Genomic DNA, 16,563 nt, shown 5'->3' with positions numbered 1-16,563 from the left:
ACTAAGTATTACTATTATTGCAAGCTACCGCGTTGTTCCGAAACTGTAATTTCTCTCGGGAATGGTCGCAGTCCCTCGAACAGATAGCTTGTAATAATCTGGTGACTTAGGTGCTCCGGGGACTAGGTGCTTCAAAACTAGTTGTCTCAGGAACTAGGTGCTTCAGAGACTAGTTGTCTCAGAGACTGGGTGTCTCAGAACTAGGTGTTTCAGGAACCTAGGATTTTTGAAGCTTATTCTTAAGTTTAATATAATTGTTTGTCAAATCAGTTGGGACCTCGGAGTCAGTGAAAGGATCAAGGATAAATTGAGGTTCTAGTTTTCAGACTACTTTTTGATACAAGGTTATTTGTGTAAATAGTGTTATTTTTTTATTAAGTTTCAAAGTTGGTCTTGTAGTTTTAAGTAAAGCCTCCAAGTTGTAGTTGGGTTTTTGAGTTAATTACTGAAGTACTGAACATCAGAGGACATCAAGTTGTGTTGAATTATTGATAAATGACAGGTGTTTATATTATACTTGCCGGACAGATATGTTCACCTTACAATAAAGTACAAATAATATAATTTGCTATGCTATATATATATATATATATATATTTGTATATTATATCTGATATACTGACTTGAACTAGGATACTTAACTTTGTGAATTATCAATGATTATGTGGTCAAATGAGAACTGTTAGATTGGCATTATAACCATATAGTTGCACACATACAAAAATAGTTAGCATATAACTTATAATAGAGAATCAACATAGCAAACAATTCTTGGAGTAGCTACATGTATATAGTCACTCACCAATGCTCACTGAACTATGATCATGTGATAAAGAGGTTTAAGACAATCATTATATTAAAACAGACAAATTGTAATATTGGAGCTAAATTAAAGATACCAGATGAACAGCAAACTTATAAACCAAAACTTACAATTCCATGACTAAAACTAAAAAAGATATGCAGACAAATAAAAGTACACTAAAAACAACATAGAAAACTAAAGACTGAGCAACATGAACCTCACAAAAACTTGGGGGTGATATCAGGTGCTCTGGATGGGTAAGCAGATCCTGCTCTACAAATGACATTTATTAACAATGTTTGTTCATGTAGTATCCATGGCCAGGTCTTCTACTTTCTGGAACATTTAGCTTTTGGATCAATCACTAATGGAGTGGATGTTAACACAGCAATATTACTATCCCTTATTCTAGATTTTTGTTGCAGTCAACAAAAACTTTTTTAATGTTCAGAAATAGCTTCACTGAGTTATCTTGGTTTTATTGCAACACAGTCAATTATTTATCCATTATATTTAAAAGAATAAAATAAGAATCTGCAGCTATACATGTACATTGTACGCCCCCCTCTGAATCCGCCACTGACAGTATAATATACATGTTACTGTGTATAATCTCATTCCATCATTAATATTGGTCATTGTTGGTATACATTTATCTTTAAGTTTAACAATGTACTGTGAAAGAGCTATCTTCTAACAGATATCATACTTAGTATTATCTATATATAGTATGGTTATTAGTGTGAAACCACTGATTCAAAGGACAAGTTTCACTTCTTGTCCAAAATGGCCTAAAATATAAACTTTAACATAAAGCTCCAAAAAGTTCACAATTTGGTTTCTCAAATGGGTATATTACTAAAGTCTTAACGCTCAATAAATCAGTTCTTTTCATAAGAGTACATTTTATGTTCCAAATTTTGTCAAAACATGATGATTTTGGGCAATTTTCAGACCCGAAAGCTTTAAGCCTATAAGAATAAAAATTTGGCCACCACCTACAGTGTACCATCCAAAATGTTTTGTGACCAAAAGAATCAAAATTTGATATATTATTCATCAATATAAAAACTTTTTGGATCTTGGATGGCAGCCATTGCTGCCAAGTTTAATTATGCCAACAACAATTCAAGTTTTACCATAGTTATCTGTGGTATAATTTTCACAATTATTCAATAGTTTTGTTGTGTATGATTTACAAAAAGAAAAATAGAGATGGCAAGACCCGAACAAGGCCGCCTGATTTTTTTAAGTGACATATGAACAACAGAGTCAGTGTGGGGCCACTAAGCTAAACTGCCCGCTTTGCACCAGCCAATATAAATGAATGCCTAGGGTGGGAATCGAACCCACATACACCAACTCTGTTGTCCCTATTTTTTTAAATGAACAAAAAATTGTCAAAAACAAATTTAAAAAAATGTATAAATTGGTTAAAACAATTATCAATTTATACATGAAAATATCTATAGATAGCACAAAGGTGTCAGTATTCACCTCAGAAACTAACAAAACCTTTGAATAGTAACGATACTGTTATCAGGTCATTAAAGATTGCATATTTTGGCGTTCATATTGATTCACTTATAGGGTCTTTGCATTGGAACTAAACACATTTATTCAAAAAACAGTTGTTGGCATGACACTGGTTATGTTCTTCTCATATATGTTATGATAGTATCATTGGTATGATACTAAACCCCTAACAGGAAGGATTGTGCTTGATATTCATACGATGAAATCATAATCTTTCAGTCAGTTTTATTGAAGTCTGGAGCTGGCATGTCAGTTAACTGCTATAAAGATTTGCTAAGTTTACTCATGCAGAATCCCAATATCGCTCTCATTAGTGTAAATAGCCACATGTGTGCTCAAATAACCATTTCGATTAGTCTCAAAATTGATATATCTAACTCAATTGAGTAGATCTATTTCAAATTTTACTCATAAATGTAAGTGATCATATTTGCTCAATTTAAGATCTCATGGGTGCTCGTAGTGACAGTTAACTGATTGTATTTGCTCAAGTACTCATGTATGCGTGAACAAATGTCTAATTCAAATACCTAAAATTTTACATTGATATGGTTACACAACTTAATAATTTTGGCAATACATGTACATGTGACATGTATTTTATGGTCCAAAATTATACAATACTACAAGGAAGACTTAAAAAACATGACAGTTAATCTACATTTATACCTCTAAAACTGTAAGGATTCTCTAAATATATCTAGAGGCTAGTAAATGGTACGGACAACGCCATTAATTGTAATTCAGTAAATGTGATTTACCCAAATTCTGAGACTAAAATAAGACTTTTGCTTTTACGAGAGAGCAAGAGTCATAATTCACACTCAAAAATAATCCATCTCTTTCATTCTTTTGGAAGAATAAGAAGTCGAAGAATCTCTGATTATTACATAAAATACAATTATTTCAACCAATAATTATATATAAGAATTACTTACAAATTCATTCACAAAATCCGCTTTTTTTCTAGTCAAGGGACATAATTATTCAAATATACAAATGCAAGTAACCAAGTCGGAAAAGGAGCGAAAATCCGAAACAGTACCTTAAAAAACAGAAAATAGTTCCACGTGTGTGTCCAAGTGATCAATCTACTTGTTATTTACGAAGAAAAGAAATTTAACTTAAAAAAATGTTGAGATCTTTTAAAAAAAACAAATAGTTGCATTAAAGAATATGAAGAAAGTAACTTATCTTTAAGGGCCTTGTAGGTATTTTCAACCAACACTCATCTCACGAGGCGTACGTAGTATGTCTTGTTAGATATTTATATAAACATTATTCGTCATTGTGCGAAGTGCTCCTTTGAAGGAGGGATTTTCTCAAACAGAACAGAACGGCTGCTGGGGACGCGGCCTGAAAAATATTTTAATATTGTGTCAGATTAAATATTCCTGATTTTGCTACGTTAATATTATAGACAATTATGCTACAACCGGTTTAAAGATGTTACTCTAAATCAAATAATTGAAATATAATTACCTTTCTGTGTGTATTTGCGTGAATTGATTTTCTCTCTCTCGCTCTTGCTCACTTGATGAATATGCATTCGTGATATTCATCCGCAACAACAATTTTTCGGTATATCATTGATATTGAAGATCGTTTGATTAATATACGAATATTTCTAACGACAAAACATTTTCATATAATAATTTGCATTTAAAAAAATCAAAAAAATCTTAGTATCCATTGAAAACATGATTTTAAAAGAAGCGACAAGGAATTTTATTCTGCACTTTAATGTCCGCGGGTTCATAATGTCGGTTATTTTCCCAACACTAATTATGATCAATTATATATATGCATTTCTTTGATCTTTGAAGATCTTTGAAAAGTAGGCGATGGCAATACACCCGAGGCCCCTCAGGGGCCTCTGATGTAAAAATGACAGACATGAACCAACGACAATCACTGAACTACAGGCTCCTAACATGGGACAGATACATACTTAATGAGGCGGGATTTAAGGCGCCAACCCTCCCTCCCTCCCTGGTATAGTGGTATAACAGAACAAGATCAGAAGTAAAATTTCAAAGAACTCAAACCATTGAACCGATAATAGACATCTTAATTGGTCTGTTATAGACCTATGGTGTAGTTAGCACTTCTGTGATGACCGTAGCTATATTTCGACCTCAGGAATACATTTCCTTAGCTATATTTCGCAAAACTTTTAAGAACGTTTGGTTTTCTATGATCTTCAACATCGTATTTTATTTTGCCTTTTCAAACGTTTTTTTATTCGAGCGTCACTGGTGAATCTTTAGTAGACGAAACGTACGTACGTCTAGCGTAAATACTGAATTTCAATCCTGATATCTATGATGAGTTAGTTTATATTAAAACTAGGTCAGCAATGTTGTATATAATCGTGACTTTAAAAACTTTTCTTGTGGGATCATCAGCTCTGTATTCAGTTCTTTTGTACTGACATCATAAATAAAATATTTTTTAAGATTAGTTATAATTCTCTTTGAAGCACGTTCAATTAGTTTTGAATAATTATCTCTAAATAAAGGTCATTTTTATTAGTATGCCCAATTATATATTTTCCATAGTAATTTTGATATTTCAATAAAATAACAATCATTATTAAAGTTCAACAAATCTTATGGGAATCCTGGTTATGAATATAAATTAAGTTTAATTCGTCGTAAAATTACTCGATACTTTCAATTGTGACAAATAAGAATATAGAGGTCATTCAAACTTTTTCCATAAATAAACTTAAACGATAAAACAAAACAATCAATGAATGCAGAGAGTAAATGGAGAAAAGTTTAGAAGAATTACAAAATGCTTGAATTTATAAAATATTGTACCATATCAAACTCAAAACTACGATTGATGGTTTTTGGTAAATGGTGAAACATTTATCTCAACATTTGAAGCATCTCTAGGTCTAAATACCAAAAATCTTTAGGGACAAAATTGTGCATCTCGAACACAGACTAATTCTTCGGATTCGCCAGAATTGCTTTCTTTAAAAAACAATGCTAATTTAAGCTTTACTTAAAAACTTGATTCACTTACAACAAGTGTTGTGGGTCATAACTTGACACAACATTTGCAATTCACTTCATGCATGCTACACTTTAAAAAAATCCAAGATAAACAAAATGTTTATTGACCAAAAATCTTTGATAGGACTTTATGTATTGGTCTTTTGTTAAGTTTAACTCTTTAATGCTTCAATTTTATTGCTGGCAATAATATTGATTACCTTTAAATTCCACTATCCCAATGTTTGGAAATGCCAAAAAGTTTGCAAATACACTTATTAAGCTTAATATATATTTATAACGCGGATCCCAAAAGGATTACAATTTCTGACTTTTAATTGATAGAAGTTTTGACGTCTTTTAAAAAATGATATAAATTGACAAAATGTTTGAAAGACTTTTTTCATTGGTATGTTGTTAAGTTTAACTCTGTTACTCTTTAATCGTATGGCAGGCAATACAATTAATGATTTTTCAAATCTTATTTCTCAAACATTAAAAATGTCGAAAAAAATTAAAAATAGATTAAAGCTTAACCTATATACATATAACCCGGATCCCAAGGGCCTTATTGACAACATGTTTGGAATTTAAATTGATTGATGTTTTGAAGTCATAAAAATTCCATTCAAATAAATTATAGATCATGCACTAACTGAGTATCCCAAAAGAATTAAACGTGCTTTAAAAAGAAATATTACTTTGAAAACGAATGTTTTAAATTAAGTCATTACTAAAGGACTGATCAGTGAGCTGATGATCCCACCAGAAAAAAAAGATTTTATGTACCAGTGATATAAGTTTATAATTTAACTGACCTATATTCATAGCAGATCAGTATATGGAATGATGAGCATCTGACCTAGCTTCATAGCATATCAATATATGGAATGATGAGCATCTGACCTAGATTCATAGCAGATCAGTATATGGAATGATGAGCATCTGGCCTATATTCATAGCAGATCAGTATTTGGAATGACGAGCATCTGACCTAGATTCATGGCAGATCAGTATATGGAATGATGAGCATCTGGCCTAGATTCATAGCAGATCAGTATTTGGAATGACGAGCATATGACCTAGATTCATAGCAGATCAGTACATGGAATGAGGAGCATCTGGCCTAGATTCATAGCATATCAATATATGGAATGATGAGCATCTGACCTAGATTCATAGCAGATCAGTATATGGAATGATGAGCATCTGGCCTATATTCATAGCAGATCAGTATTTGGAATGACGAGCATCTGACCTAGATTCATGGCAGATCAGTATATGGAATGATGAGCATCTGGCCTAGATTCATAGCAGATCAGTATTTGGAATGACGAGCATATGACCTAGATTCATAGCAGATCAGTACATGGAATGAGGAGCATATGACCTAGATTCATAGCAGATTAGTATACGAAATGACGAGCATCTGACCTAGATTCATGGCATATCAGTATACGTAATGACGAGCATCTGTCAACTTGAACATGATAAAATGTTCCATCCAATTGTGTCAAGACTAATCTTCAATATCTATCCTTAGGCAAATGATCATGACTAAGACTAATATTTCATATTTTTTATTTAATCTTCATCATGTTAATTATGACCTCTCTTGTTCATAATTCCTTGATAACTTCATTTTGATGGAAAAATATATACAAAAAAACTCCGAAAAACTTTACAATACATACTATCTATGATGATCTTTTTCTTTTGGACTTTTAACTATATTTTTGTCTTATGGGAGAACCTCTCGATGAAAAATCAACAAAGTCTTTTCCTAATTAGAAAAATATAGACAACGATTCACCAAACACTACACAGAACACTAAAGACAACGATTCACTAAACACTACACAGAACACTAAAGACAACGACTTAACCAAACACTACACAGAACACTAAAGACAACGATTCAACCAAACACTACACAGAACACTATAGACAACGATTCACCAAACACTACACAGAACACCTAAAACGACGATTCACCAAACACTACACAGAAAACTATAGACAACTATTCAACCAAACACTACACAGAACACTAAAGACAACGATTCAACCAAACACTAAACAGAACACTATAGACAACGATTCAACCAAACACTACACAGAACACTAAAGACAACGATTCAACCAAACACTACACAGAACACTAAAGACAACGATTCAACCAAACACTACACAGAACACTAAAGACAACGATTCAACCAAACACTACACAGAACACTAAAGACAACGATTCAACCAAACACTACACAGAACACTAAAGACAACTATTCAACCAAACACTACACACAACACTAAAGACAATGATTCAACCAAACACTACACAGAACACTAAAGACAGCCCTTCAACCAAACACTACACAGAACACCAAAGACAACGATTCAACCAAACACCACACAGAACACCAAATACAACGCTTCAACCAAACACTACACAGAACACTAAAGACAACGATTCAACCAAACACTACACAGAACACTAAAGACAACGATTCAACCAAACACTACACACAACACTAAAGACAACGATTCAACCAAACACTTCACAGAACACTAAAGACAACGATTCAACCAAACACTACACAGAACACTAAAGACAACTATTCAACCAAACAGTACACAGAACACTAAATACAACGATTCAACCAAACACTACACAGAACACTAAAGACAACAGTTCAACCAAACACTACACAGATAACTATAGACAACCATTCAACCAAACACTACACAGAACACTAAAGACAACCCTTCAACCAAACACTACACAGAACACTATAGACAACGATTCAACCAAACACTTCACAGGAAACTATAGACAACCATTCAACCAAACACAACACAAAACACTTAAGACAACCCTTCAACCAAACACTACACAGAACACTAAAGACAACGATTCAACCAAACACTACACAGAACACTAAAGACAACGATTCAACCAAACACAACACAGAAAACTATAGACAACGATTCAACCAAACACTACACAGAACACTAAAGACAACGATTCAACCAAACAGTACACAGAACACTAAAGACAACGATTCAACCAAACACTACACAGAACACTAAAGACAACCCTTCAACCAAACTCTACACAGAACACCAAAGACAACTATTCAACCAAACACTACACAGAACACCAAAGACAACCCTTCAACTAAACACTACATAGAACACTAAAGACAACTATTCAACGAAACACTACACATAACACTAAAGACAACGATTCAACCAAACACTACACAGAACATCAAAGACAACCCTTCAACCAAACACTACACAGAACACCAAAGACAACGATTCAACCAAACACTACACAGAACACTAAAGACAACTATTCAACCAAACACTACACATAACACCAAAGACAACGATTCAACCAAACACTACACAGAACACTAAAGACAACTATTCAACCAAACACTACACATAACACTAAAGACAACGATTCAACCAAACACTACACAGAACACTATAGACAACTATTCAACCAAACACTACACAGAACACTAAAGACAACGATTCAACCAAACACTACACAGAACACTTAAAACAACGATTCACCAAACACTACACAGAAAACTATAGACAACTATTCAACCAAACACTACACAGAACACTAATGACAACGATTTAACCAAGCACTACACAGAACACTATAGACAACGATTCAACCAAACACTACACAGAACACTAAAGACAACTATTCAACCAAACAGTACACAGAACACTAAAGACAACGATTCAACCAAACACAACACAGAAAACTATAGACAACGATTCAACCAAACACTACACAGAACACTAAAGACAACTATTCAACCAAACAATACACAGCACACTAGAGACAACGATTCAACCAAACACTACACAGAACACTAAAGACAACTGTTCAACCAAACACTACACAGAACACTAAAGACAACGATTCAACCAAACACTACACAGAACACTAAAGACAACGATTCAACCAAACACTACACAGAACACTTAAGACAACCATTCAACTAAACACTACACAGAATACCAAAGACAACCCTTCAACCAAACACTACACAGAACACTATAGACAACGATTAAACCAAACACTACACAGAACACTAAAGACAACTATTCGACAATTATAAAATTTTCAAAAATATTCAACAGAAATACCAAATAAAAAAAATCATGGTGCGTTGAAACACCAACAAAAACTGTTTATGATTCAGAAGTTTTTGACTGCAAAGAAATGTATGATTAATTTCCTTTAACTGTCTATTCAAAGGAATTTATTTTCGACCCTTTTTAATATGCAACCAGATGTGACGTTCTATGAGTATTACACATAACACAACACATATACTGCATTTATCCGTTTAAAAGTAAGCGTTTACTTACAAAAATCCGGTTTAAATTTCTGAACCTATTTTTTTTGTACATGTTACGATACACCTAGGACTTATGTTAATTACTTTAATTCATAGAAAGTTTGATTATACAATGTAAACAGAAAGACGCGCCATTGATAAATTTATACAGTTGAATTAAAAGAAATTTTCTGTTTCCTGTTCACAATTGTGTTATTTTGACTGGGTATGAGTTTGCATGACCAGTGATGCTGGATATCATGCAGTTCTTATCCGATCGATTCGTCATTAAGGTTACAAAATAATGAATTATAAACTTTTAAAATCTTTATATAGATTAAAAGCAATACTAGAAGTAATCACTAAAAAACATGGATTCCACATGCTCAATACCTTGATTTGGCGAATATAATGTGTCGTTTTAGTACAGGAGGGGCGAAAGATGTTAAAGGGACAGTCACACTCATAAAGAAAAAAAACTGACAATGCCATGGCTAAAAAAAAAACTAACAAACAACAGTAGTACAGAAGACACAACATCGAAAACTAAATAATAAGCAACACGAACCCCCACCAAAATATATAGTAAACTAATTAGATTTGTAAAATCGATTGTATCAGTCGTATTGGCTCTAACTTAAACGAGGGACGAAAGATACCAGAGGAACAGTCAAACTCAAAGATCGAATATAAACTGACAACGCCATGGCTAAAAATGAAAATGACAAACAGACAAACAATAGTACACACGACACAACATAAAAAAAAAGCAACACGAACCACACCCAAACTTGGAGTGATTAATCTATCATAATGACTGAATAAGGGTATTATACTGGTTGATTTGCTTCAAATACATAAAGATTGTCATTCATATACAAGTTATAAACAATTTCAATTACTAGTAAATGGACATGTTAAATGACAAAATAGCTAAATTAAAAACTATAATAAAAAGAAAAAGAAGATTCATTTACAGTCCCAATAAACCGTATCGCTAATCCCGGTTGACCTGGCCGCTTTAACTTTGACGCATACAACAATCACTTTTCCATTGTGGCGTCAGATATTTTGTTTTATGAAGTCAAAGTTTTACGGGAACCTGTGTGATATCCAGAAATTGCGGACAAATAGCGATAAGGTGTATATCAAACATAAGATCGTCCATCCTCCACTTCGGAAAAAAATACACGAGTTTAGAGTTAAAGTTGTATCATATATTGAGTATGATCTGTTTAATATAAAGATGAATTGATGACAACAATAATTCCCTCCTTCCTTATCATGTACACAGATGCACACCGACATATAAGTAATGTGAAGACTTACCTTTATAAATAAACTGCTGATTTCGGCTCTTTATGGTTAAAATTATTTGTTCTGCACTGATATTTATACCTTAAGTAGTCTGATGTTGTATGCATCAATACATAATTTACCAATAAAGATAATAATTATAACCGTAACCACAGCTTAGTTAGATTAAGCGTTTATATTTTATTAATCAATTAAAAATTCAACTTTTATATATATCCAATATAAGGTCAATGTCAGAAAAATATAAACTTTTTTGTATGAGGCTGGACTGGGGAAAGGCGAGGTTCTTCCGTGTCCTTCCCCAGTTTTGTGCGGAATACAAAAAAGTTTATATTTTTCTGACATTGACGTAATATTGTTTTTATATTGCAACTTAAATAAATGCATTGATAGCTATTTAAATCGTAAAACTAATTCTCATCCTTATAGGAACCCCTGATTGTGGGAAGAGTGATCCATAATGAAATTGACATTGCACAACATATCGCTGTGTTACTATATTTAGGAAATAAACACAACTAATTGAAGTATAAACCGTTTTATAGGTGAATGTAATAGCAAAAACAATATTCAATGTAAACTATAACAGTAAAAAGCACTGCCCACACCACACATGTATGTAATGTAGACAAATCAACCTAGTTTGAACAGCGGTATATATATACTGTGTCCTTTTTATGCTGCTCTGGTTTCAGTTTTCGACACTGTTTCTTAATTGATATTCTGTCCAAAGAGGTACACAACAACGTTTGTGATATACATGAAATATTATAAATATAATTATAATAAGAGAAAAAAATGAACACGAATGATAATGACAAATTCCTTTGCCTGTTATAAAGTTAAGCCATCTATTTGTTCTTATTAAGGAGCCTTTATTTTTCTAGGAAATAAAAAAAAATTACGTTGTAGTTGTATATCATATAAAATACACCAATAACAATTGCCTTTGTATTATGGCTGTTTAAAGAGAAAAAAAACATATGTGTTTTTAATAGAATGACGTTTAAAAGCTAGATATTATTTACCAAACAAATCACAAAATTTGGTTTGTCGACCAATGCCTACTTGATAACTAAATATATATACTTTATTACTCTATATAAGGAACAGGATCTGCTTACCCGTCCGGAGCACCTGAGTTCACCTCAAGATTTTTGTGGGTTTGTGTTGCTAATTCTTAAGTTTTATATGTTGTGTCATGTGTTCAATTGTTTGTCTGGTTGTCTTTTTCATTTTAGGCCATGGCGTTGTTAGTTGATATTTCGATTTTTGAGTTTGACTTTCCCTTTGGTATCTTTCGTCCTTCTTTTATAACCTTTCCTTCTCGGTCGACGACAAAAAATAGACTCTAGAAATCTTTTTGAGTAACGTACTATTGTTGAACTATAGAAGGATGTTCAAACACGATGTTTTTCCGATAATGTCAACATCGTCATGAATCCTGTAACTCCTGTACCGTGTCATTATCTTGTTTACATTGTTTATATAGTAGACATAACCATCTTGACAACAGTTGGTTAACATCGTGTTAATAGTGTATATATAGAGTATATGTCTTTCTGTTTTCATCGTGGACATTGTGAAAATAGCAATAGCTAGCAAATATGGCGTTTATATTGAACTTCGAGTATTCTTTTAAAATTTTTTACGTCGTAGACATTGCGTTGTTGACATTTATGATACAAGAGATGATTTTTCATTTCCTATCGTTAATTATCCATTTTTAGATTATTACGTTCCCTTGTCACCATCTTACGGTGTTTATATATCTCAACTTGTACGATTCGCTCGTGTATGTAACAATGTTAAAGACTTAAACGAGAAAAATTTATGTTTTACTGAAAAATTATTACACCAGGGTTTTCGATATCACAATGTTCTTCTCATATATGTTATGATGGTATGATACTAAACACCTAACGGGAAGGATTGTGTCTGATGTTCATATGATGAAATCATAATCTTTCAGTCATTTAAATTGAAGTCTGGTGCTGGCATGTCAGTGAACTGCTAGTAGTCTGTTGTTATTTATGTATAATTGTCATTTTGTGTATTTTCTTTGGTTACATCTTCTGACATCAGACTCGGACTTCTCTTTAACTGAATTTTAATGTGCGTGTTGTTATGCGTTTACTTTTCTACATTGGCTAGAGGTATAGGGGGAGGGTTGAGATCTCACAAACATGTTTAACCCCGCCGCATTTTTGCGCCTGTCCCATGTCAGGAGCCTCTGGCCTTTGTTAGTCTTGTATTATTTTAATTTCAGTTTCTTGTGTACAATTTAGAAATTAGTATGGCGTTCATTATCACTGAACTAGTGTATATTTGTTTAGGGGCCAGCTGAAGGACGCCTCCGGGTGCGGGAATTTTTCGCTACATTGAAGACCTGTTGGTGACCTTCTGCTGTTGTTTTTTCTATGGTCGGGTTGTTGTCTCTTTGACACATTCCCCATAATTTCCATTCTAAATTCTAATATCGTGTAGATATATATATTTATATATTATCTTTAATGTATAACGGGAATTTTCCTTTTTGTTTATATAATAGTTCGTATTGCTAATATCGTCACTAGTATCGTCGCTTATATCGTTGCGATGGTGACAAAATCGCCTCAACATCATATATGTATTGTTTTCCGCGACTATACCTTTGTGTATTCATTGCTCTCTTCGTCTTGTAAGTGATGAAAAAATCAAAGTATTAATCCCCTAGCTAAGCCATGATGGGCGCCAATGTACCCGGAGAGCGTGATTCCTCATACAAAATCATCTTTGTCTACACTTGGACTCGAAACCGGGAACTCTGTGTAACAAGACAGTGCGTTTACCGACTGATACATTCTTCGTTAGGTCAGTCGGTTAACGCACAGCCTTGTAATACAAATGTCCCGGGTTCGAGTCCCTGTGGAGACAAAGATGGCTTTGAAGGATGAATCATGCTCTCCGGTTACAGTGTATATGAACATTTAGGTGACTTATTGGATTAATTTAATTTAAAAAAAGAATCGTAGGTTGTTTCACAATATATGTATCAGCTGGATAAATATTTTAATCATTACAAGAATATAATTTTCTAAATTATGTGTGTTCCTTATTTAAAATGAGCATGATGATTATCAAGTTAATGATATGTTTAATGTGTAACATACTGAAAGTGGGATGTAATATGTCATTTGTTCTGGTGTTTTTACTTTTACAAAATGGTATGTGTTAAGTTTCTTATAGTTAACCCTTAATTATAATTGTTAACATGATTGATATACAGTTCAACAAATAAAACTGTTAACATTGAAATGTCCCTCTAATAATCATTCTTGAATACAAACAATAAGAATATCATTTATCACGGTTTGAACTAAATAATTGCTAGGTAACATACGTTCAAATATTCTCGGGGTGACAATCTGCTATATCACCCTCTCAGCTATATGATATCTACATAATAACATCCGTTAGTTACACAAATATGACGGAAAGGCACATACAGGAAACCTTTAAGTTCACAACTATTAATACGTCAGAGGAACTTTAATGTTCATTGTAACTGTCGAAGTCTTATTTATGTGTTTGGAGGTAGGATTGTAAACTGCCCAGTATAGGACAGAAAACTATCGGGTGGCTTACAATTTTTCAAGTCTTCATTTGACTTATAATCAAATCTCGAATGCAAACTAAGTCAGCAACAACTGTTAACTTTAAAAAGCATAAACACTTCTTTAAGACGTTCCAAATCTTGCCTTATTTATAATTATGTGTAAGAAAACCGTAATGTTTAACATTATTTGAAAATTTAACATAATGCATTTACCTAACATGAATGAATCAACAATTGTTATGATTGTATAGAAATGCAACGGACTATTTGACTAACCGTATATGTAACTCTTGCTGGATGCTGTTGAGACCATAGTTTCGTTGATAAATTGTTTTATATTTGTCACAAATCCAGATGAATTGCAACTAAGAAGTTATTTAAAACATGTAAATCATGTTGACAACAAATCAGCAGACACAAAAATGACAAACAACGTAATAAACAGCGGATTTTTATATATCATAGTATTTAGAATAATAACGATAATAAACGGCTTCGTATTGTAATAATGGTATAACAATAAATGTTCAAACGAGATGGAATTCAAATGGTACGAAGAACTTCTGTAATAAGATATCAGTTTTGCTATATAAAACAACATGAATACGTTCAAGTGTGCCTCGATAAACGCCTTTACATTCCAATTAAATTTCGGAAAGAAGGCTTCATTCTAAAATACCTTGTTAGGGGTATACCATGTAAATATATTCTCACTAAATAAAATTCTGTATATAAATACACATATATAATTATGTATAAAAATCGTATCAGAAAGTATGTGTAATTGTACTGGTTATACATTAAATTAAAAGTCTTGACTGACCACTTTTTTTTCGTAATTTTAAAATATACATGTATAAAATTGATCATGAGCACGACGTCCAAATGAATATTTTTTTAAGAATTCAACAATGTGCCTTACACAATCTCTACAAATTTAAGAAAGAAGCATTAAATTCTTAAATGGGCACTAGCTGTCAAATTAAATTTCACCGATTTGACTCAAATTCTCATATTTGTATTATAACACACAACCATATATATTTGACGACAATAGACTGTCGACATTCCAATGGGAACCAATTGTGCCCCTTTTTTTGCCGACTTGATCCTTTATTATTATGAGCCTGACTTTATATAGGAACTTCTTAGGGAAGAAGATAAGTCGTAAGCAATATCCTTTAACTTCACTTTGCGCTATATAATCGTGTTCTTTCACTAACAATTCCAAATTTGATAACTATGTTGAACGCATCAATCTAGTAAGAGATAAAGAGTAAACAGATACAGTTAAGTCTACCTCTTATCTTGACCTACATATAGAAAGTGACAATGCAGGTAGATTGAAAACAAAACTTTACGACAAACGAGATGAATTGTGAACTGTACAATTCTATGTAGCAACATTCCAGCAGCGCCTGCGTACATAGTTTATATACAGAAATTCCCTTATCTTGCATGCAACATAGACTCTTAAGAGCTTCTAGTTACATATGTCCTTTAACCCAACACAACCTAATTATTTATCCTGTATTGATGACAATTCTACAAGAAATTCGTCAAGCATTGCATTCGCTCCCGGTTTCAATCCTTTGGGAATTCTTGCAACTCGCTTAGGACATTGTTAGTCAATAAGATTTGTATCTTCTTAATGGATGATGTATACAATTGAATATCGTTACACTTGCCTGAAATGATAATTTGATATCGATCGAAACATTTAGTATTATGTATTAACTCAATACAGAAACCAGGGTTACACTTCTGTAAGCCATACACGCGTTTCGTTTACAAAAAAAAAAAAAAAACCAACATAATTGAGGCTCGTATCAAAAGCGTTAAAATGAAGAAAATTAAAGTACGAAGTTGAAAACCATTTTAGACCTTAAATATCAAATAATATTTTTCTGGACTCAAACATTCGTAATGTAT

At 32.7% G+C, this 16,563-nt stretch overlaps 1 protein-coding gene across 1 annotated transcript in view; it reads right to left on the bottom strand.

The window, feature by feature from the left end:
- Positions 1–16,563, bottom strand: part of LOC139489445 (spermatogenesis-associated protein 20-like) — a 243,655-nt gene that overhangs the window by 57,265 nt on the left and 169,827 nt on the right. The gene's annotated exons all lie outside the window — the stretch shown is intronic.

This window comes from Mytilus edulis, chromosome 9 (assembly GCF_963676685.1).
Source record: "Mytilus edulis chromosome 9, xbMytEdul2.2, whole genome shotgun sequence".
In the NCBI taxonomy this organism is placed as follows: domain Eukaryota; kingdom Metazoa; phylum Mollusca; class Bivalvia; order Mytilida; family Mytilidae; genus Mytilus; species Mytilus edulis.
Note: the sequence above shows the minus strand (reverse complement) of the source record. Positions and strands in the feature narration are given on the sequence as shown.